Below are 24,275 nucleotides of genomic sequence, written 5' to 3' on the forward strand. Positions count from 1 at the left end.
ATGTTCCTTGACATTTACAAAAAGGTGGCCTCAGTGGTGACCTCCTGGTGGGGCCAGGAGCAACCCCACCCCAGGGGGACAGGCACAGGTGTGGGAGAAGATCTCAAGCCCCAGGTGAAAAGGAGGAGCGTTGTCTAAGGGCAGACGGAGGCAACAAAACAGAGAAAAACAAGTACTGAGACTGAAGAGCCTGGCTAGGAAGTTGCTGCCGGCCATCACATCACAAATAAAAGGAGAGTCCAAGAGGGAGAAGATTCCCCAAAGAAGCAGGAGCGGGGGGTGTTGGTGGCTCAGACAGTGCTCTGACCCTTCTCCCCTACGTGATGCCTGGTGTGGATGTGGCAGCGGGCAGCTGCCTGGAGAACCACACGGGATGCAGTGAAATGCTTACGAGGAGGCTCTGGACCACCACCTGCCCTTGGAAGAGGTTCCAAACGGCTGTCGGTCAGCGTGGCCAAGCAGCAGGCTGGGGCTGTGGTTTCTGTGTCTGACGCCAGCCATGCTCTGCCAGCCATCCCTCCTTGACCTTCCCAGAAAGCACGTCCGCTGACTCCATGACATCGGGTCCCGGGGGTGACTCTTTATTTCCAGCGTGGGTGCTACAGCCCTGACAATCGGGAAGATGACTGAGGAGTTGCCCAGAGTGGTCGGCGTGCAGGCGGAGGCCAGTGGACCCCAGACAGAGAACGGGAGGCCGTCAGCCACCGGGTCCTGGCCTCACCCCTTCCTCCTTAGAGACCCGGGTCCCTTTGCACGGGGGCAAGGGTCACTCAAGTGTAGCTTGGCTTCACCTGCACCAAGTTCACGTGGGGAAGTAAGGGGGACACTTTGTTAGGCTGCATGTCGCCAACAGAGGTCTCTGCTGACCTCCGCAGTGATGGTGGGCAGGGTCCCTCCTCACCTGGGTGGAGCCGGTCCCGGAAGCCAGTGTGACCGTCCAGCATGCCTGTCAACCACCCCTGGAGTCCTCCCTCTCTGTTCCCTCTAACTCTCTGGGACCGCCCACTTATTCACGTCTGGTGGCCTCCTCCATCCCTGGAAAGTTAAAGTCTTGCCCCGCACTTGCTGAATTGAGTCCTGAAATGCTCCCCCACGCTAATCATCACAGGCTAGGGAGGCGCCACGAGGGACAGGCCTGAAGCAGCTGCGCGTACGCAGAGCCATCTTCCTGGGTCCAGACACGCTGCCATGGTGACAGGGACACTGCCCGCCTCCCACCTTCTCCATCCCTGTGACCCCAGGGGCCAGGCCCCTTCCTGGTCATGAAACGTGCTTGGTAACTATAAACCGCAGGAAGGAACGAGTAGCTTTCTTTCCAAGGAGCTGCTGCATCTTATTTCCTGATGCATCACGTTTTTATGAAATGAGAGGACAGCACCCAGAGATTTCCAAAGGCAAAGAGAAAACGTTCATGATGTCTGCAGACCGTCAAATGGGACAGTGAGGAGGCACGATTACAGAGCATATTTGGACGTCAGGCCGGGACCTGTTTCCCCCAGTGACCTCTAAGCAACGTTTCATGCTCCCCTGATGAGTATGACCCCAGTTACTGCCCAGTCTGGAAAGAGTGTCACATTTCTATGCTGAATTTTCTTTTGTTGCAATCACCACTTGGAATCTTTTCTTATCCTTCTCCCAGGAATAAAAACCTACAAATGAAAAAGTGAGCACAACTTTTCTTTAAAGTTGCTCTCAGTGGCGTCTGAATCAGCTTGCTGGAGGAGAAAACAAATATTTCTACCCATCGCACCGTCCGCCATTTTATGGGTACCCATTTCCAGAGGGAGCATCAATTTGTATCCATTCAACAACTGAAGCCAGGTGTATTTCAGAACCATTGTTGAGAATATCAGAAAATAAAGTAAAAATATGGATGTAATCATTACATCAAAAGTAGCTGGGTAGGGGCTTCCCTGGGTGCAGCGGTTACGAATCTGCCTGCCAATGCAGGGGACACGGGTTCGAGCCCTTGTCCAGAAAGATCCCACTTGCCGCGGAGCAACTAAGCCCCTGTGCCACAGCTCGTGAGCCTGCGCTCTAGAGCCCGCGAGCCACAACTCCTGAGCCCACGTGCCACAACTACTGAAGCCGGCATGCCTAGAGCCCGAGCTCCGCAACAAGAGAAGCCACCGCAATGAGAAGCCCGCGCACCACAATGAAGTGTAGCCCCCGCTCGCCGCAACTAGAGAAAAAACCCCGTGTGTGGCAACGAAGACCCAACGCAGCCAAAAATAAATAAAATTAAATTAATTAATTAGAAAAAAAGTAGCTGGGTAGAGAACCTAGAAAAGTTCTCAGAGGGAAAAAAAACAACAAATTTATTACTCATGAAAGCAAATACCATACTCCTGGGAAAAGGTGTTTATTCCTATTCTGCGTGAAAATACAATTTTGTGGAAGAAACAGGAATTGAGAATGGGGCATTGCAGTGAAATATCTATTCCATAAAAATCAATGCCTCATTAAAATCGTAATGATGTTTCTTAAGTATGACTGCACATCTGATTTAATTGTAAATTGATACAGATTGGAGTTAACTGTAATTCGATGTGGATAAACTTGAGAGCCTCATGTCAGAAAAGGAAGACCCCACTAGCCTCCAGCGCCGAGGACTAAAGTCCTAACTCCTTTCAGACAGAGGCTGAGGAGGGAGGTTGGGACACCCTGCCCTCCACCCCGTCAGCTCAAGGAGGGGTCTGCAAGGGGAGAAGTGGGAAAACAAAGCAGGCTCTCCCTTTAAAAAAGGTCTCAGACAGTCACTTAAACAATTAATACGTTCTTTAAAGTGTGTGAAGTAGAATATTCATTACTATTTGTTTAATGCTCAATTTGATAAATTCATATATTTAATATAAAATTTAGAAAACCAGTGTTTCTTGAGAATATAAACATTGATTACAAGTTTGATCAATTTTATGTCTAAAAACATGTCAAATGATAATAACCAATTTACCAAGGCATATTCTTTTCAGTAGCTCAAATACCTGAAGCCTCAGAAAAAAGAAACATAAATAGAGTGACTACGAATGACTGTTTCTTCACTTATACTCAAAATTATTTTAAACTGTCAATGCCATGGATTTACTTCATTTCTTTATTACTTCTGTTACTATTTGTATACGTTCCTAGGGTTACTGATATATTTATTTTGCTCTTTTCCCAGTGGTTAAGCGGTAATATTTTTGATTCCTCCCTGGTCCTGCCAGATCCCAGAGACGAAGAATTCCTTCTCAGGCCAGCACTGGCGGGGAAGCCGAGGTCCCCGGGGCACCAGACACAGCTTCTTCCCCCAAAGAAGCTGCAAATCATCAACGTGCATTACCTTTCCACAGTCAAATTTCAGTAAGAACTTTTCTGTGTGGTAAGGATATTTAACATGAGATCTACCTTCTTAACAAAATGTTAAGTATACAATACAGAACTGACAACTATGGGCGCAGTACCCTACAGCCGATCTCTAGAACCTACTCATTTTACGCAACAGAAACTTTAGACCCATCGAGTAGCGGGGACAGAAGAATGGGGATATTTAACCCTTTGTACGTGGACTTCAGTGACGTGGGGTGGAATGACTGCATCGTCGCCGCCCCCCCCCGGGGTATCATGCCTTTTACTGCCACGGGGAATGCCCTTACCCCCCCGGCCGATCACCTGAACTCCACGAACCACGAAATCGTCCAGACGCTGGTCAGCTCAGTTAACTCTAAGATTCCCAAGGCGTGCCGTGTCCCAACGGAACTCAGGGCCATCTCCAGGCTGTACCTTGACGAGAATGAAAAGGTGGTATTAAAGAACTATCAGGACATGGTTGTCGAGGGCTGTGGGTGTCGTTAGCACAGCAAAATAAAATAAAGTAAATATATATATATATTTTAGAAAAAAAAGATTCACTTTTAATTTCATTTAATTCACTTTTAATTCTAGACTTTCTCCCCAGGTCTTAGGTGTTTTTTGTTGTTTTCTTTTGTTTTTTTCACCAACTCTAGTCACATTCTTCCTTGTAGCAGGCGGAATAGTAGCCCCCAAAAGATACATCCCGACCGCCACTCCTGGAACCCGCAAATGTGACCTTATTTGGAAAAGGGGTGTTTTCAGACCCTTTTCGGTTAAGGGTCTTGAGATAAAGAGATCATCCTGCATTATTCAGGGGCGCCCTAAATGCGGGAACAAGGGTCTTATAAGAATCACTCAAGGGAGATCTGACAAAAAGAAGAGGAGGGGGCCATGTGACCACGGAGGCAGAGATTGGAGTGATGCGGGCACAGGCAAGAATCTTCCCTACAGCCCTCAGAGGGAGTGCAGGCCTGCCGACACCTGGATTTCAGACTTCGGGCCAAGAGCACCGCAGAGAACCAGTGTCTGCTGCGTCAGTTTGTTACAGCAGCCATAGGAAGCTGATACACCCAAAGGTGCTTTTTAATTAATTTATTTATTTTTATTCTTTTTAAAATTATTACATTAGTTTCAGATGTACGACATAGTGATTTTATATTTTCATACATTACAAAATGACCACGGCAATAAGACCGGTTACTACCCACCACCATACAAAGTTGTTACCATATCATTTTCTACATTCCCTATGTGTACATTATATCCTCATGACTTATTTATTTTATAGCTGGAAGTTTGTACCTCTTAATCCTCTACTTTCAAAATATTTCTTGGTCTGTATTACACGGTCTTTAGGATACACTGTTATCTGTAGTCTGCACAAATTACTGAAAGCTATGTATTTCTCATCAGTATTTTATTACGATTAGTAGGACCACAGAGAGGGTTCCTTTCCTGGCAAAAGGGTGAAGTCTCCTTAGCATGTTGAAGGAATTCGTCTTCTGGGAACATGGTGCTGCCTATTTGCAGGTGATCACAAGTCAGCTTCTCCTTCCTGTTTGAGGTAACAGTACCTACTTTTTCTTGGCTTTCTTGGCTTGTTTGCAGTTGTTTCTTCTTCCTTACACACATAGATAGAAGCAAGTACATATTCAATTCTTTCTAAACACAATTAATAGAAGAAACACAACCTACATTTTTAACATCACTTATTTGTTAAAATCTGCAAAATAATTAAAATCATTTCATGATATTCGTCCTCCTTTTGTGTTATTACAACGGTCTGTCCATGTTATCTTCACCAACTCTTCTGAGTATGGTTGTGAATCGGTTGTTTGGGGACAAATCTTGTGCCTGTCCACTGCAGCCATGACTGTGCTCAAGGCCCAAGGACCACAGTGGCCCCGGCAGCCCTCCAGGCGTTTCCTTCGTGCCTTCAGCACAGCCCCTTGCTGTTGGGCCACGACATCTTCCAGACTCATCCTGGATTTTCCTTGCTAGAAACATGGAATCAGCTGCCCTACGAGAAGTCCTGGTTCCATATGTGGAGAACAGACTAAGGCACAGGTGCTGGCGAGCAGGTGGTGGGAAAGGTGCTCCTGGTGCCTTGGGACCTTGTTATGTACAGACAGGCTGGGAGGCAGGCATCTCGTTCAAGTCCCACTGGGCACTGATGTCTCCCGTGGTTCCTCACCCCTCTGGCCCCCGCGTCCCTCCTCGGCCTGCTCCACTTTGCTCAGCGCCCTGGGAGGCTGAGCGCTGGGGACCAGCGGGAGGGAGCGCGGCGTGGGGTGTGCAGGGGTCAGGGTCTCCCTCCCCTCCTCATCCTCCACTCCTGTGCCGCAGTCCCAGCAGAGGCTGCGGGCTTAGACGGTGCCCGCCCCGTGAAGCCAGGGAGACCCTCGGGCCCTGGGGTGGTAGCCGCTCTGAGTCTCTCCCTACTCTCTGCAGATTCCCTTGGCTCTGCCCACACCTCTCTCTCTCTCCTTAGTTAATACTTTGGAGTGGATTTTTATTTTCCCATTGGGATGCGGAATAAGATGTCAACTTAACCCATTATGTTGTCATATACCCCGATTCTCTTATAGTAGATGGCTTCCTCGACTCCTAAAATTTACTCCCCCTTGGCAGAAAACATGTTCTCATTCTTTGTTCCAGGGTGAGGCATACAATTTCTTAGAAGAAATGCTGCTTTTAAGTTGGCCCATGCAACACACCTAGGGAAGGAACTGGGTAAATAGGTGACCAAATAAATCAGCCCCAAGCAAGGCAGTGTCTCTAGGACCAGCTGGACTCCAGGGTTTTCTGCACATGCTAAAAGGCAGTTCTCTGCAGTTTTATTATGTGTAATAAAAGGGTTTTATTATATACAATAAACCTCAGGGGGTCTCCTTTCAGCTCCTGTTCCGGCTGCCCTTCAAGTGGTCACACTGACCAATGACGCAGATCCAGCAGAGACAGCTAGACTGCAGGTGAGCCTGAGAATCAGCTTCTCTTCACACTGAAATGGGGAGCTGCAGTTTTCTAAATAAAGTTTATGTTTTAGAATAGTTACAGATTTACAGGAAAAATGAGACATTACAGAGATTCCCAATGCCCTGCACCCAGTTCCCTGTTACCAACACCTTACACCCGTAGGGTGCTTTTGTTACAGTTACCGAATGCTGACTCATGATTGTTAACTGAAGTCCAGAATTGATTCAGATTCCCCGCATTTTATCTAATGTCCTTCCTCTGTTCCAGGACCCCACCCAGGAGACATGGCAGTTGTCATCATGTCTCCATAACCTCCTCTAGACTGTGACTCAGAATTTTCTTGTTTTGATGACCCCCAGTTTTGAGAAGCACTGGTCAGGTGTTTTGTAGATTGGGATTTGTTTGATTTTTTGTGTGATGAGCAGGGGTCATGCGTTCCAGGGAGGAATCCCACAGAGGTGAAGTGTCCTGTTCATCATACTGTATGAAGGCTACGTACTATCACCGTGACTTACTATGGCTGATGTCGCTCTTGGTCATCTAACTGTGCTGATGTTTGTCAGAAGGGAGCCACTGTGTGCAGCCCACACTTCAGGGTGAGGTTAGGCTCTACCTCCTTGAGGGAGAGCATCTACGCAAATTATTTGGAATTTTTCTGCATGAGAGATTTGATCTTGTCCCCCATTTACTTACTTATTAAATCAATTACTTATATCAGAAAGGACAGGTGGATATTTATACTTTGGTAAATAATCCAATACTACTTTATATATTTTTTGCTCAAATCGTTCCAGCTTTGACCCTTGGGAGATTTTTCAGTTGGCTCCTGTGTCCCTTGGGTTTACATCCATACTTTGGGGATGTTCCAGGCTCGTCCTATAAACATATCCTGCTCCATTCCTAGGATCAGCCATTTCTCCAAGGTGGGAGGCTTTATAAAGTAACATTTAATATGGAAAAACTTGAATTCCTCTATTTGTGTCCAAAAAAGTATTGGCCAAACACTAGGATATGGAGGAGAGAGACTGAAGATGCTGAGAAACAGCCATGTAATGGGAGCTGAAGCTGCTCCTTGACAAACAGAAACTAGACGCCTTCATTTTCTAGGACAGTTGATTTAAAGTCTTTGTCTAGTAATTCCAACATCTGTGCTTCCTTGGGTATAATTTCTAGGTTTGTTTTTTTTTTTTTTTGCCTGTAAATGGGTCACACTGTCTTGTCTGTTCTCATGTCTCAATTTTTTGTTGTTGCTGAAAACTGAACATTTTGAATATTATAGTGGGGTAACTCTGAATATCAGATACTCCCCAGGGTTTGTTGTTGCTGCTGCTGTGGGTTGTAGTGATGTGTTTGCTTAGGAACTTTTCCAAACTATTTTTGTAAAAACTCTATTCTTTGTCATGTGTGGTCTTTGAAGTCTTTGTTCATTTAGGTTAGTAGTCAGTGGTTGATGGAGATTTCTTTAAATGCTTGGAGTTGAAAAAAAAAAGAAGGAAAAAGAGAAAAGAAAGGAAGAAAAGAAGATAAGAAAGAGAAGGGAAGGGAAGGGAAGGAAAGGAGACTCCCAGACCTTGCTGGTTGGCTCTGCTTGAGGCACACCTTTAGCACTTGGCCACACCATTCACAAGTCTGCCTTAGCCCTCACTTCCTGCTTGTGCCAGGCCTAAACATCAGCCAGAGGAGAATGCCTAGGCTCTTCTCAGGTCTTTCTCAGAATGCATCCTGCCCTGGGCATGAGTATGGCCTTCCAGATTCCCTGGTTTGCACGGGAGCTTTTCAAAACCCTTATTCCCCAAATCTGACTCCCCAGCTCCTTCTCCTGGGCTTTCAGCATGTCTACTGTTTGCCCAGTTGTTACCTTCTGTCCTTTCAGTGTCTTCAAGGACCATCTTCCTGGAGTTGAGTTCTCTCCCTGAGAGAGTTCTGGTTCAGAGGAAACAAAGGCAATCCCTTTATATCAGTCCTTCAGGGAGCCCCCAGACAGGCCAAACAGACAAACATTTTGACTCCCTGGGACCTGGGTCTGCTCTTCTCTCCCTGGAAGCAGGAACCCCCACTGGGAATGTGGGATGTCACCTTCAAGGCCACTGCCAAGCTGGGGAGGGGGTGGGGCAACGATAAGTTAAAATGCCCCCAAAGCTCTCCTGTCTTTCTGTTTCCTTTTTCTTTGCTTTTTCCTTTTTTTTTTTCCCATAGTTTCCTTTTTCTTGATTAGTTAGGCATTTGCTTGGTTGCTGTAAACCTACGGCTGTCCTCCAGAGTTGCCAGTTTTGTCAGTGTTTGTGGGAAAGAATGAGTCTCAGAGCTCCCTACGCTATCATTTTCATGGATGTCAGTCCTCCATTTGAGGTCTGCACTTTTCAGGGAGTAATTTAAGGGAGAAAAGTTTGTATCTTCTTTTTGGTCATTAAAGCAAGCTTGAAGCAAATCACATAAACAGAAATAAAGGATATTCTGTCAAAATTAATGTGTGCCCTGAAATGAGGACTTGGCCAAATCTGAAATTTTTACTTAAAAATATTCCATATTATGGTTTGAAGAACATTGACTCAGTGATTTAAGAGTAAGTTCGTGCTGGATTTCCCTGGTGGCGCAGTGGTTAAGAATCCACCTGCCAGTGCAGGAGACATGGGTTCGAGCCCTGGTCCGGGAAGATCCCACATGCTGCGGAGCAACTAAGCCCGTGTGCCACAACTACTGAGCCTGTGCTCTAGAGCCCACGAGTCACAACTACTGAGCCCACATGCCACAGCTACTGAAGCCCGCACGCCTAGAGCCCACGCTCTGCAACAAGAGAAACCACTGCAATGAGAAGCCTGTGCACCGCAACAAAGAGCAGCCCCCGCTCGCCGCAACTAGAGAAAAAGCCCGCGCGCAGCAGCAGTGAAGACCCAATGCAGCCAAAAATAATTAATTGATTAATTTTTTTAGAAAAAGTTCATGCTAGTCATCAAGACTTGATCACCAGCATGTTTTGTATCCTGGTTTTTATCACTAAGTGGCATTTATTTAGTACTTCATACATCCCTAGATTGTCAATAAATGTTTTATATTGTTTATTCCACTGAACTTTTCTGAGATGGGTACTTGCTATTTTCCAGTGAATAAACAGAGACTTGGCCAGGTTAAAAACTTACCTAAAGTCACAGAGTGAGTACATACGAGTCAGGATTCAACTCAAACATTCCGACTCTATAACCATTCTTAGGAATTCATAAGCCCGTAAGAACTAAGCACTCTTTTCTCGCCTATAAGGCTTGATGAAGACAGACACGTGAAGTCCAGGTCCTGCATCTCCTGGATGGTGCAGGCAGTGTGGGAAGACAGCTCTGATCACAGACTGGAGACCCTGCCCTCAGCCCTCTCCCTTCTTACTTCTCTGCTGAGGCTCTGAGACCCATGCCAACTCCACTGGTTCTCCCAAGACTGCAGCCAAGCCAAGCCTCTCATCTTCACCCCCTCACCATCTGAATTTCCATCCCCACACAGAGGAGGCTGGACCACAGAGAAAAGAATCAGAAGAATCAGGACACCAACCCTCCCATACACGAGGGACCAGTATAGATACAATCACCTTAGCCCTTCACCATCAAGAGGTTCTGACAGATCCTTAGGTAGACTCTGTTAGAAATTAATACCTATATCATTGAGGTTTTATGCACGTAATTCCACTTCTGGGACCTATCCTGACAGGTTCAAAGATTTATGTGTTGGGAAGCTCATCAGAACAATATTTATAACAGCAAGTAATTACATACAACTTAAGTAGGCAACCCTCAGGGTAGGCTAAGTGATGTGTGTGTGTGTGTGTCCGTGTGCTGTGTGTGTGGTGTGTGTGTGTGTGTGTGTGTGTGTTGTGTATATGTGGTGTGTGTGTGGTGTGTGTGTGTGTGTGGTGTGTGTGTGTGCTGTGTGTGTGGTGTGTGCTGTGTGTGTGCTGTGTGTGGCGTGTGTGTGGTGTGTGGCGTGTGTGTGGTGTGTGTGGTGTGTGTGTATGGTGTGTGTGTGCTGTGTGTGCTGTGTGGTGTGTGTGGTGTATGTGTGTGCTGTGTGCTGTGTGTGAGCTGTGTGTGGAGTGTGTGTGTGGTGTAGAGACACATAAGCTCCATGAGGTCAGGAGTTGGTTTGTTTTGTTTCCTGCTGTTTCCCTAGTGCCTGTCTCTGTGCCTTCCACGCACAAGTAGTTCCATAAATATGTGTTGAGTAGATGAATGAAAATAACAGAACACTTTGCTGTCTTTAAAAACAAATGTAAAAAGACATAGATAACTTCACAGGATATAACTTTAAACACAACAAAGGGCAAAATACAAAATCATAATGCAATTTGCAACTGCAGTTTAAAAAATCAGTTGGAGATGAAAGGCGGCTAAAAGAAAATAAACTAAATTTTACCACTGGCTATTTCTAAGTGATGAAATCATGAATGATTTTTATTTTGTTCTTTATTTAATTTCCAGATTCTAAAAATAGAACAAATTACCTTTAAAAAGAAAAAAGAAAGCATCTAAAAATACTATTCAGCTTTTACATTTTATTTCCAGATGAGTGTATTCCAAAGTATGTTAAGGGGTCACTTAGCAAAACTAGTAGAATACTTTGCTTAAAAAGTACTCATAACAATTATTTATTGACTTTTTAAGGATTACCACCTTCCCATGGTTACCTATTGAAGGAGAGATAAAATTAGGAGTGACAGATGGCAGATAGATTTCTTTGGATTTTTAAAAAATAGATTTGACTGTAGAATGATGTAGTTATTTATATCATTTATTAAACAAATTTAAATCTGTTTTCAAAAGCCATCCCTAAAAATCAAAAGCAAACAAAACAAACCTGTGTATCTATTTGGCAGCAAAATGACTCAGAGAGGAATCACGCTAAGCTTTAAAACACAAAAATTTAACCATATGTCCAGAGTAGGATGGTCCCGAAGGACAAAAAGGAAAAGCCTAAAAAATTCTAAAACCATTTTCATGATGGTGGTTGTGGCAGTGCTGTTACGTGTTTTGAAAGATAAATCAAGTAAGTATTTTGGTTGTGAGCTGAGATTTTCAGCGCTGTTGAAGGGAGACAAGATTAATGAGGGAGGGAAAAGCCCTGTAGTGCACAGTTTGGAAACATGAGCATAAGCTGATGACTTATCTTTAAAAAATAATATGTATTTCCTAGTTCTATACACTGAGAAGGCCTAGAAACAAAGACTAACACAGCAGTACCACATCTCAGATTGCAGCCTTCAAATAAAGTAGGGGTCCTTGAGAAATGGCTGATTCCAACGTATAAGATAAATCTGGAACATCTTGTCCCACCAGAAAGCAAGGAAGCTGTCAAGACCACCAGGGTCTTGTCAAAAGGACTCAGGAGCTAAGCTGAAGAGGCTCCCACTGGCTGCAAACAGAATGATTTGAACATCGACAAAGATATCAATTGCAATGGATCCAAACACATTAAATATCTAGAGGTTTACAATACTTTTAAAAAAGGAAAGACCTTCAACCCATGAATCAACCTTGGATATATGTTAGGGAGCCAACTCATTATTTTAAAACTGGGTTTTAAAAAGGGAGAAGAGGGATTCAAGCAATAATCAGGTCTTTCCTATAAAATTCCTACATCAGGATAACCCAGTAGTTAACGAGGGAAAGTTTCTTTCTTGAATTATCCCAGCTTTAAATAAACTAAGTATGACAGAATTAGAATATCACATTTTGTAGTATAATGAATTAACGAATTAATAAATCTAAGCACAGCTCATCAATGGATGATAAACATCACCAATGAAAGAGACAACCAGACAGCATGTGCTTCCTGATGGAAAGAAGTAGTCTAGAAGAAAGGAAGGAAGGAAGGAAGGAAGGGAGGGAGGGAGGGAGGAAAGAAGGAAGGAAGGAAGGAAAAACAAAATCAAGGTTGAATCTGATCAAACATGTAGATCTAGCTACCAAATTATAGGAGCTATAGAGAACACAGTAATGTGTTAAAAATTCCATGAGGTTGAAATAAATGAAACCCAGCCTGTGGCAAACCCTACAAACTACTCAGTTCCTTCAACAGAATAATTAATGTAGGCGAAAGTAAAAGACACTCAAGCAATCAAAATGCCGACCTCATTTGGATCCCAATTTAAACAAAATTTAAATATCCAATTAGGGATATATGAAAACACACTGACTATATGATGCTATTAAAAAAGTATTGCTAATCTTTTGTGAGATAGTGGTCTTATGGTTAGGAAGCTGGGGTACTTTTGTGTATAACTGAAAAACCCAAAACTAAAGTTTCAAAAATCCTCACTATGATCCCAAATGTTCTTGCCTGAGGTCACAGAGATAGTAATTTGTGACGCTCAGGTTGAAACACTGTGAATTAAGGCACAAACAGGCATGAGTCACTGCAGACAAAGATCACAATGCATTTGCAAACCTATATATAAAAAATGTGGTTTCTTGATGTTCTTCAGTAGTCAAAACCCATAATCTTCAGTCCCCATTGCCATGAAATGATTCCCTAAGTGTCCCTAATTTGCTTTCATATCTGGGCATGAAAGCTGGAGTGAATGCAAATGTTCATCTTTTATTCGGGTACTTTCATCTTGGGCATCAGGCCTATTGGCCCACTTCACTGAGCAACTCTGAACTGAGATGTCGGGCAGAATGAAACGGCAGAGAATTTTAAGTGTTTTTCTCAGCTTTTCCAGTTAGCCTGAATTGACCAGAAATGCCTTTGGGTACGTGGGAATAAATCAATTCAATATTTCATTATAAGAGATGCTTTGAGGCCATCCACTGTACCTGAAATCCGACAGCCTGAGAACCACGCTGGACCAGCATGGAGGTCCTCGGGTCCCTCAGTGACCTTGACTCAGAGGACACGCCAGGTACATCATCCCCAAAACTGACACATGACTTTAACACGAGACGGCTTTTCCCCAATATGACTTAAATCAATAATGTTCCCTTTCTGATTATGAAACGTTTTAAATCGTTGATTCGTAGTTTCAGCCTATAGAAAATTGTCTAATTCCGTAGGAAAAACAATTAGAAATAATTGTGTGATCTAAGCCAATGCCTAAATATATGACACACGGCTAGATTTTCTTGAGTTGCTTCTTAAATTATCAGAACATTCGTAAAATTGGAGTAACTGTAGTGTCTTTTCCCTAGAATTTTGATGATTAAATGTAATGAGTCATGACAGCAACAATAACAGTACTAACAACTGAAATTGTTTGGAATTATTCTCTTCCAAACACATTGCTAGGGGCTTTACATGTTTTATCTCATCGAATCCTCATAACACTCTTACCCTTTGAGGAAGGTTATTTTAGGTCCGATCATAATGGTTTCACAAATGAGGAAAGAGGCTTAGAAGTTTAGTTAGTTTAGTTTTAGTTTATGAAATGGCAGGACCAGTACTAGAAAATGTTGCAGAGTGCTACTGAAAAAAAGCAAACCTCTTCCGTAGCTCTCCTGAAAACGGTCCATGCAAATGAACTTCAAAAAAGAAAACGTGTGTGTGTGTGTGTGTGTGTGTGTGTGTGTGAGATTAATATGGGCCGTGCTGTAATGACCCGATCGCCCAGCACTGACCAGCCTGGGATACATAAAAGAACCCAGACTACGCAGTAATAAAAAAAATCTGCACCAAAGTGGAAGAGGGATGACTGTCTGCTGAGGCCTCACTAGGTCTTCACTGGAAAGACGCAGACGTGGGCATCAGAGCCCCGTGCCTGTCATCCATTGGTTGGATGTGGCGCCTCTTGGACGGGGAGACGCTGGATTCAGCTCCTCCCCTCCGGCAGCCTCGGCTGAGCATGCCTGCGCTTCTCCTGAAGCGGTTCCCTTTGTGTGACGGGTGGACACGTGGAACAAACACGACCCCCTAAAGCCGCCTTCAATCCCCTTCAGATGCAAAGGGCCCCGTGAAAGGAAGGCCCCCCGTAACCACCTCCCCGCACCAAGGGGAACCCCTGGGGTTCTGCTTTCTGCCTTCTCCCTGGAGCCAGCGCCTGCCCACGGGCCCAGCGGTGGCAACTGCGCCAGGGGCCACGCTGTGCCTCTCTGCTGAGCCCCCTCTCGGCTCGGTTCTCACCTTCGCCGTGAGACGCTCTTCTCAGACCTCACGTTCCCGAGTCCAATCTCGTGCTGCTCGCCGGACGACAGGCCAATAAATCGAGAGACGAGTTATTGGGGAAAGGAGTAGTGACTTTATCCAGAAAGTCAGCACACCAAGAAAACAGTCGCTCGCGCCCCAAGGAGCCGTCTCGCCTGCGTCAGCGGTCAGGCTCCTTTTATACTACAAGGGGCGGGACTAAAGCCCAGCACTTCCTGGTTCCCGGCAGCCTCCGGAGGGGAGGAGTTAATTTCTCCCGCGTGCAGTCATTCACAGGTGGGCCTGCTCAGGAGGGTCTGTGGGGGCTAAACACAGGTGTTTGAGCTGAATGCTCATTACCTGGGAGGCAGGGGTCCCAGACATGGGCCCTTATGTAGAATTTAAGCTTACAGGCAGCATTCCTTTAGTGATTAACTGGTAATAGGATACAAAGGTTCTTCACTTTACACTCGGAGCAGGACGGACACCGGCACCACTGTCCCATCAAGCCACCCAGCAGCGAACTCCAGCCAGACCCACACCCTGTTACAGGAGGGGGAACCATGGGAGCAGCATGTCTTAAAGGACGCTGGCTTGACAAAGAAGCTCATTCCTGATGGGAAGGTGTACACTTCTCCTGCCCTCACTCAACTCCTGCATTCATTTGTTTGTTAAAAGGAAGTGCAAGTACTCATGGACCCTCCCCAGAGTTCAGAAGCAACAGACAAAACAGTGAACAACACCAGCAAAATCTTGAAATAAACAAAAAGGAAGTGCCCTCCCTTTTTTAGCGCCTAATGTCCTGATGAGAACTCTTGCCAAAAATGATTCTCAGGTGACCTTCTTTTCCTGAAAAAGCCTTTATCCTGATAGTCAAATTCCTCAGTGAGGCGCCTAAGCCTGTGGCTTTTTTGTTCTATTTGACACATGGTAGGTTCCTTCCAGTTGAGAAATTGGGCTACTTTCAACTATATAAAAATGTTTGTATTATTTTTTTGGAAAAAATATATTTTCCTCCCCTTTGCTGTTCTCTTTCTGGAAATCCTATCACACTTTTGATCTTTGGTGTTGATCCTCTATGTCTTACCTGCCTTCTCAGATTTTGTACCTTCTCATCTTCTGGTCTGACAGAGTTCCTTAAATCTACCTTCCAGTCTCCTACTGAATTTGGTTATTTGACCATTATATTTTTAAGTTCATTATATTTTTAAGTTTTCTCTTGTCCTTTCTTTTTATAGCGCCCAGTGCTTACTGAATGGACGTAATGTCTTTTGGAATTTCCCTCACTCATTAATCATTTCCTTAAGTTCTTACTAGTTCTCTGCTTTTCTCTTTCTGTTTGCTTTTCTCTCATTTTGCAGACCTCCCCCTATGTCTGGTGACCCTTGCTGTCTGTTCAGACATAAGAATGATCTAATCCGAAGAACACAGAGTAAGCAGACTGAAAAAAATAAACAAAGCCTCAGAGACCTGCAGATTGATAACAGAAAGTCTCATATTCATGTCATTGACGTCCCAGAAGAAGAGGAGAAATAGGTTGGGGCTGAAAAGCATTTAAAAAATAATTGCTAAAAAAAAAAATAATAATAATAATGGCTGAAATTTTTTCAAATTTAATAAAAGCCAAAATCCTATAGATTCAAGAAGGCTAGCAATTACCAAACAGGATAAACTTAGAGAAATCCACACAAGACACATCATAGTCAAACTTCTGAAAACTAAAGACAAAGAAAACAGTGAGAGAGAAAGGACCCCTGACCTATACAAGAAAAGCTATTAAAATGACAGCAAATTTCCTGTTGGAAGCAACAGAGGCCAGAGAAAGAGGCAAGTTTTTGGAAAGAATGACTTCCCCAATATGAAATAATTTGAATAGCCTTATTAAGAAAATTGAATTCATAATTTAAGATACTAAAAAAGAAATTTCCAGTTTTACATGATGTATTCCAGGAAACAGAAGAAATGGGAACACTTCCCAATTCATTCTGTGAAGTGAGTATGACCCTGATACCAAAACAAGACAAAGCAAGGGTGTCCGCTCTCCCACCCACACACAACATAGGTCTGGAAACATGGCAAAAACATAAAACAAAGGTGTACAGATAAGAGATGTCCATTTGCAGATGCCATCATGATCTGTGTAGAAAAGCCCAAGAAATCTACAAAAACTCATAGAACTAGAAAGTGAGTTCATCAAGGTCTTGGGGAACAAGATCAGCACACAAAAATCAACTGTATTTCTATATGTTAGCAATGAACATGTGGAATTTTAAAATACAACACACCTTATTACTGCTCAGAAATACTTAAAATACTTAAAAATACTTACCCAAACACATACAGGATTTGCATGCTGAAAACTGTAAGGTACTAATGAAAGAAATCCATTAGTAATTTAGAAATCCAAATCTAAATAATTGGAACGGCCAGCCATGTTCGTGGATTGGAAAATTCAATGTAGTAAGGAGGGTAATTCTCCCCAAGATGATATATAGGTTTGATGAAATTCCTATCAGAATCTCAGCAAAACTTTCTGCAGATATAGACGAAATTATTCTAAAATTTGTATGGAAAGGCAAAGGAACTAGAATAACTAAATCAATTTTGATATAAGAAGGAAGTATCCTCAATTTCATGACTTACTATAAGCTATAGTCATCAAGACTATGTGACATTAGTGAAGGGTATAGACACACAGATCAAAGGTACAGAAGAGAGAACCCAGAAATAGCCCCACACAAGTATGGTCAACTGAGTTTTGACAGATGTGCAAACACAGTTCAACAGAGGAAGGATAGTCTTTTCAACAAATGGTGCCACAGTAATTCCATCAGCACCAAAATGAACTTCAATACATTTTAGTCCTTATATAAAAATTAACTCAAAATGGATCATAGATTAGAATATGAAATATCAACCTATAAAATATAAAATTCCTATAAGATAGCATGGGAGAAAAGCTTTGGGACCTAGGGCTTAGTGAAGAATTCTCAGACATGATACTAAAAGAATGCTCCATTTAAAAATTCTGAATTGATCTTCATCAAAATTATTAAAATCTTTTGCTATGTCAAGACCCTGTTAAGGGGCTTCCCTGGTGAGGCAGTGGTTGAGAATCTGCCTGCCAATGCAGGGGACACGGGTTCGAGCCCTGTTCTGGGAAGATCCCACATGCCGCGGAGCAACTGGGCCCGTGAGCCACAACTACTGAGCCTGCACGTCTGGAGCCTGTGCTCCGCAACACAAGAGGCCGCGATAGTGAGAGGCCCGCGCACCGCGATGAAGAGTGGCCCCCACTCACCGCAACTGGAGAAGGCCCTCGCACAGAAACAAAGACCCAACACAGCCAAAAATAAATAAATAAATAAATAAAAATTTTTTTAAAAAGACCCTTTTAAGAAGGTGAAAGAAGTATTTCCAAACCACATATCTGACAAAGGACTTGTGCCTAGAATATATAAAGAAATCTAGAAGTTCAATAGTAAAAACCAAATATACAAACAAGTTGGAAAACATGCCAAAGACATTAAAAGACATTTCACCAGGGGTACGTACAGATAGCAAATGAACCGTGTGAAAAGATGTTTAACATCTGGCTGTTAGTGGAATGCAAATAGAGACCATGACAAGCTATCCTACACACCCACTGAGTAGCTGAAATTAAAAACAGTGAAAGTGCCTAACACTGGCAATGATGTGGAGAAACCGGACCTCTCACACCTTGCTGGTGAGACCGTAAAATGGTACAGCGACACTGGAAAATAGTTTGGCAGCTTCTTAAGTGATTAAATGTACACTTAGCACGCAACTCAGCAATCCTATTCCTTGACGTTTATCCTGGAGAACTGAAACATTAGGCTCCCACAAAATCCTTACCGGAATGTTCATCACAGCTTTATTTGTAATTGCCCAAAAACTGGAAAAAACTAAAACGTCCTACAGAAGGTTAGGCGCAGTGTAGGACATGCATACCATGACCCTCAGGAATAAAAAGAAACTTTTGTAGAAGCAACAACTTGAACGAATCTCAAGGATAGTATGCTGCATGAAAAGCCAATATGGAAGGCTGCACACTCAGCCTCCATTTCTGTAACATTCTCGAGATCAGTCACAGAGACGGAGAACAGATTAGTGGTTGTCAGGGTTAGGAATGATGGGGGGGGGGTGCAGTGGGGACCACACACGGCTAACACAATAGAGTCTTGTGGTGATGGAATAGCTTTAATATAGTATAATGTGTAATCTAGTACAATAGTTGATTATAGCAACTATGTGAAACTAGACATGGGATGAAATGACACATTGTACCAATGTCAACTTCCTGGTTGTGATGCTGTAACTATCAGTATTTGATACTGTTCTATAAGATGTAACCATTGGGGGCATCTGGGTGAAGGGTACATAGGACATCTCTGTACTGTCTTTGAAACTTCCTGTGAATCCGTAATGATTTAAAACTAAGGTTTTTGGGGGTCTCTTTTGTTTTTTGTTTTATTGGTCATGCCATGCAGCATGTGGGATCTTAGTTCCCTGACCAGGGATTGAACCCATGCCCCCTGCAGTGGGAGCACAGAGTCTTAACCACTGGACCACCAGGGAAGTCCCTAAAACTAAGGTTTTTAAAAGTAAAACAGTCAAACAAATAATGAAGACACAAAGCATGCGTATTACATACCCTTGGATTTTGGTGCACTGCATTGGGTGTGTGTCAACTTTGCTGCAGTCCAAAGAGCTTGTGTGGAACCACTGAGTTTATCGTTACACAATAATTGAGTTTTGCTTCCTTTTTTTCATACTTACACATTAGTAAGGATAACTGCTGGGAAAATAATTAATGAGTTGAATTTGCTCACATTAATGGAACCCATTAAGTGTTCTGAATAATTAACTGTCATATATATATATATATATATATATATATATATATATATATATATATCTTTACAGTAATTCTGCTTGCATTGCAAGTCACCACTATTTGACAATTTAATTTTGCACTTAAATCTTTCAAAAGTATGACCACTTAAAATTGCTGTTTATTAAATAACAAAGTAGAAGAAACAGATATAAAATGTGTCATATGATTGATTTTATGATTACTTATTAACGGGAATTTACTAGAACAAAGTTCCCCATAACGAAGTAGAGCAAAGAGCGATGGACCCCAGTGTTTTAAATCTATTTTACACAATTTTTCTGATTTCTTTTAACTTAGTAAATATTTGTTGAAGACATTCTCACAGACTCTGTCTGGATCCGTGCTCAGAAAGCTTTTCTAAGTAGGCTCTGCATCAGTGATATTTAATAGAACTTTCCTTGATGATGGAAATCTTTCTCATCCGTGGTGTCCAACACAGTAGCTACCTGTTGCTATTGACACTTGAAATATGACCTGCTACAACTAAGACGCTGGATTGTAAATTTTACTTAATTTTAATTAATCTAAATTTAATTTTTGACAGTTATATGTGTCTATGGCTACCATATTGGACAGTGTAGTACATACTACCAAATAGACCAGAAGACAAGACGGCACAAAATTTGAGAAGACAGATAAGACATAGAGGATCAACACCAAAGATCAAACATGTAATAGGATTTCCAGAAAGAGAACAGCAAAAAGGGGAAAACACAGTTTTTTCCAGAAAAGTACAAAAAATTTTATAGAGTTGAAGTTATCCTTACTAATGTGTAAGTATGAAAAAAAGGAAGTAAAACTCAATTATTGTGTAACAGTAAACTCAACGGTTCCACACAGCTCTTTGGACTGCAGCAAAGTTGACACACACTCAATGCATTCCCCCCACCCCCAGTCCAAAGGTGTGTAATATGCAAACTCATCTGTGAACTTCAGGCCCCTTTGTGAGCATAAGCAGGAAGGTCCTGAGTGAGACTATTTCCAACGTCCACTCCTCCCTGCTGGCATCAGTGTGTGATATCAAGTCCAAACTGCCGCAGCCACCCTTGCAGTTGGGACACTGGTCAATAGCACAGGAAAGAGAGTCTCGTGGTGGATTTCTGAGGCAATCTTTTCCTCCCTGATAAAAAGAATAATAATAGTGAAGAGAAGGTCTTTTTCCTCTTTTTGATGCAGGGAGCTGCTGCAGCCCTCCTGTCACTGGCAGCCTTCTTGTGACCATGAGGGAATAGTGAAAAGAAAGAAGCATAACCCTGACATCATCAAGTAGCTGAATTCAACCCTGGGTCCACCAACGTATGGGGTTTTTATTTTGTGAAAAAAACAAATCCCGATTGTTGAAGCCACGTTTCATTGGTATCCTGTTGCTTACAATCCTCAGCTTCCAAACTGAATGAGACCCTTAGAGCACCTGCTGGTGGACAAGGCTGTAGTGTGAGAAACAAGGGGGATAGGGAGCAGAGAGGAGGACGGAGGAGAGACGGGAGGTGCTTTAAAGAAAGACTAACAGTCTCCCAGCTCTTCCAGAGGGGAACTTGGGGGCTTGAGGCATGACAGAGCTCGAAGCAGCAGTGGAAGGATCTCAAAGTGTGGCTAGAGGAGAAGGGGGAAGGGGATGGGAGACTGGAGAGATAAGCAGAGGTCTACCGCAGACGGCCTGAAGGGACAGACTCAGGATTCTGAACGGATTCCTAACAGGCCATAGGGAACCACTGGCTTTAGGGAAGGAAGGGTGTGGATGGGGCAACATGGGAGGCTGACGGATCAGAGAGCACATCCTATCAGGAGGTTATGATGTCAGTACAAGTCAGTACCCGTCACCTCAAATTAGAATGCTGTTGTCAGGTGTGTCCATGTTGAAAGATACGACACACAGGGCTCTTCGTGGAACTTGCCAGGTTAATGCTAGCAGTTATAATAAAGTTGCAAAATATGCCATGTCCTCCCTCAGACCAAGAGGGAGAACAAGATCAGAGAACTTGCCAAATACCAAGATGTATTAAAGCGGTAGTTAGAACGGTGTCATGTCAGCTTAGAGACAGAAAAATGCATCAGCGGCACGTAATGGGCACCAGAAACAAACTTACCCATAACTAGAAACTTGAGACATAAAGGGTGGCAAAAGAAAGTACTAATCAGGGACTTCCCTGGTGGCGCAGTGGTTCAGAATCCGCCTGCCAATGCAGGGAACACAGGTTCGAGCCCTGGTCTGGGAAGATCCCACATGCCACGGAGCAACTAAGCCCATGCTCCACAACTACTGAGCCTGCGCTCTAGAGCCCGTGAGCCACAACTACTGAGCCCACGTGCCACAACTACTGAGGCCTGCGCTCTAGAGCCCGTGCTCTGCAACAAGAGAAGCCACCACAATAAGAAGCCAGCTCACAGCAACGAAGAGCAGCCCCCGCTCGCCGCAACTAGAGAAAGCCTGCGCACAGCAACGAAGACCCAACGCAGCCAAAAATAAATAGATAAAATAAATTTATTAAAAAAATAAATAACAGAGCAACTAAGCCCATCATCCTGTGCTGATGCCGAAAGCCAAGCATTATATTGAAAAGCCATTTTTCTCCTAGTTCCATCCTGAGGGACTCTTGAACGGGTGCCAAAGTTTTCATGTACAGGAATGTTCATAGCAAAATTATTTGTAATGGAAAAAAAAAAACTGCAAATAATCCAAATGTCCCTGGACAGGAGAATAAAATTGTATTGTAGTCATAAAATGTAATCTGCACAGAAGAATTTATTTCAGTGAAAAGAAATCAATGACAACTGTATACATTGTAGATGAAGTTGAGAGAAAAACATAAGAAGCAAATGTAAACACACAGGGTGGGATGAATTGGGAGATGGGGATTTACATATATACACTATTGATATTATGTATAAAATAGATAACTAATGAGAACCTTCTGCAGAGCACAGGGAACTCTACTCAGTGCTCTGTGGTGACCTAAATGGGAAGGAACTCCAAAACAGAGGGGATATATGTATACATAGAGCTGAATCACTTTGCTGTACAGCAGAAACTAATACAACATTGTAAAGCAACTATACAATAAAAATTAATAGAATCCAATAAATTTTAATTTAAAAAAAGGTAAACACACAGTATGACATCATTGATATGGAGTTGAAATATATTTGAAATGTAATGAGATATTGTTTACAGATGCAAACATCAGAGGGAAAACTCTGAGGAAAATCAAAGATACGACAAAGATAACATTCAAAATAGCGGTTGTCACGGCTGCCAATTCTTCAACCTAAGAGGAGCCGGGGCCAGTACTTTGCTGGCATGTTCACAGCTGCAGGGCTCTTAATGGCCAAAAGATGGAAACAAGGCCAGTGCTCACCCACAAGAGAACCACTGAGTTGCAGTAAAGGCACAGAATGGAACAATATCTAATAATACAATTTAATGAACCACAGCTACATGCAATACAATAATGCAATAATGGGTGAAACTTGCAAATAAAACTTTAAAAGGAGCGAGATACACAAAATACATCTAGCATGAGTCTGCTTATAGAAAGTTCCAAAATAAACTATTTGGTTTAAGATTTATACATAGCTTATCCAGTTATAAGCAAAAGCAAGAAAAGATTGCCATGAAATTCAGGACAGCAGTCACATCTAGAGGGGTGGGTGGGTGTGGTGACTAGTGAAAAGCACGTGGTGGAAGGTGGGTAGATTTGGGGGGGGCTGGAGAGATTCTATTTTTTTTTTTTTTTTGAGATTCTATTTCTTGACTTGAATGTATGCATTCCCCCCACCCCAAGAAAAATGGGTATGTAATCCTCTGGGCTTCAAACTCAGGCCACAATTTAAATTTTAAACAAAAATATATATTAAACATTTAATATGTCACAAAGAAATATGGTGGCAATTTAACAGATAAAAAATAAATCTTTCACCCTTGGTGTAACGGGATACACATAATTCAATGGCCCCGGCCAGAGACACAGCCCTAACGCAAACACACACTCTTTCATCTTGTACCGGAGAAATGTTCTTCCTCTGAAGCCTTAGCACAGGGACTTCCCTGGTGGCGCAGTGATTAAGAATCCACCTGCCAATGCAGGGGACACGGGTTCGAGCCCTGGTCCAGGAAGATCCCACATGCCGCGCAGCAACTAAGCCCATGTGCCACAACTACGGAGCCTGCGCTCTAGAGCCCACAAGCCACAACTACTGAGCCCGTGCACCACAACTACTGAAGCCCGCGCACCTAGAGCCTGTGCTCCACAACAAGAGAAGCCACCGCAATGAGAAGCCCACGCACCGCAACGAAGAGCAGCCCCTGCTCGTGGCAACTAGAGAAAGCCTGCGTGCAGCAACGAAGACCCAACGCAGCCAAAAATAAATAGATAAAATAACTTTATTTAAAAAAAAAATAATAAAGCCTTAGCACAATTAGAGCCCTGTTAAACATGAAGGGAACTCAAATACAGAAGAAATTGAGAAAATTCCTAGGTTAACAGAAGGTAGATTCTGTATCCAGAGCCAACTAAATTATTGTTTCAAGTGTCTGTCTCACACACACACACACAAAAATGTCGAAATAAGAATGCTTAGGAAAAAGAATGTAAAAACAAACTAGAAGTACTATTTGGTAAATAAACAGGACTCATTTATCTACTAGTTTCAAGTTTGTTGAAAATAAGTCCTGAAGGGCTAACACAGCATAATGATTACAGGCAACAATACTGTATTATAGAGTTAAAGCTGCTAAGAGACTATAGTAACTGTTCTCACCACAAAAAAGAAATAACAGTTATGTAACCCCATAAAGGTGCCAGCTGACACTAAGATGTTAATCATATTGCAATATATAATTGTATCAAATCAGTGCATTGTACACCTTAAACCCACATAATGTTATATGTCAATTATATCTCAATTTTTAAAAAATTAAAAGAAAAACAATAAAAATTAAAAATAAAAAAAATTA

The 24,275-nt window shown here is 42.9% G+C and overlaps 1 long non-coding RNA gene across 1 annotated transcript in view; it reads right to left on the minus strand.

Moving 5' to 3' along the window:
* Positions 1–2,260: 2,260 nt before the first annotated feature.
* LOC309643600 overlaps positions 2,261–24,275 on the minus strand; it is a 54,126-nt gene continuing 32,111 nt past the window's right edge. Inside the window, exon 2 of the long non-coding RNA XR_014253892.1 lies at positions 2,261–4,950. This is a non-coding gene — a long non-coding RNA (uncharacterized lncRNA). The remainder of the gene's footprint in view (positions 4,951–24,275) is intronic.

The sequence above is a fragment of the Balaenoptera physalus genome, assembly GCF_965194825.1.
Source record: "Balaenoptera physalus genome assembly, chromosome: 15".
NCBI lineage: Eukaryota > Metazoa > Chordata > Mammalia > Artiodactyla > Balaenopteridae > Balaenoptera > Balaenoptera physalus.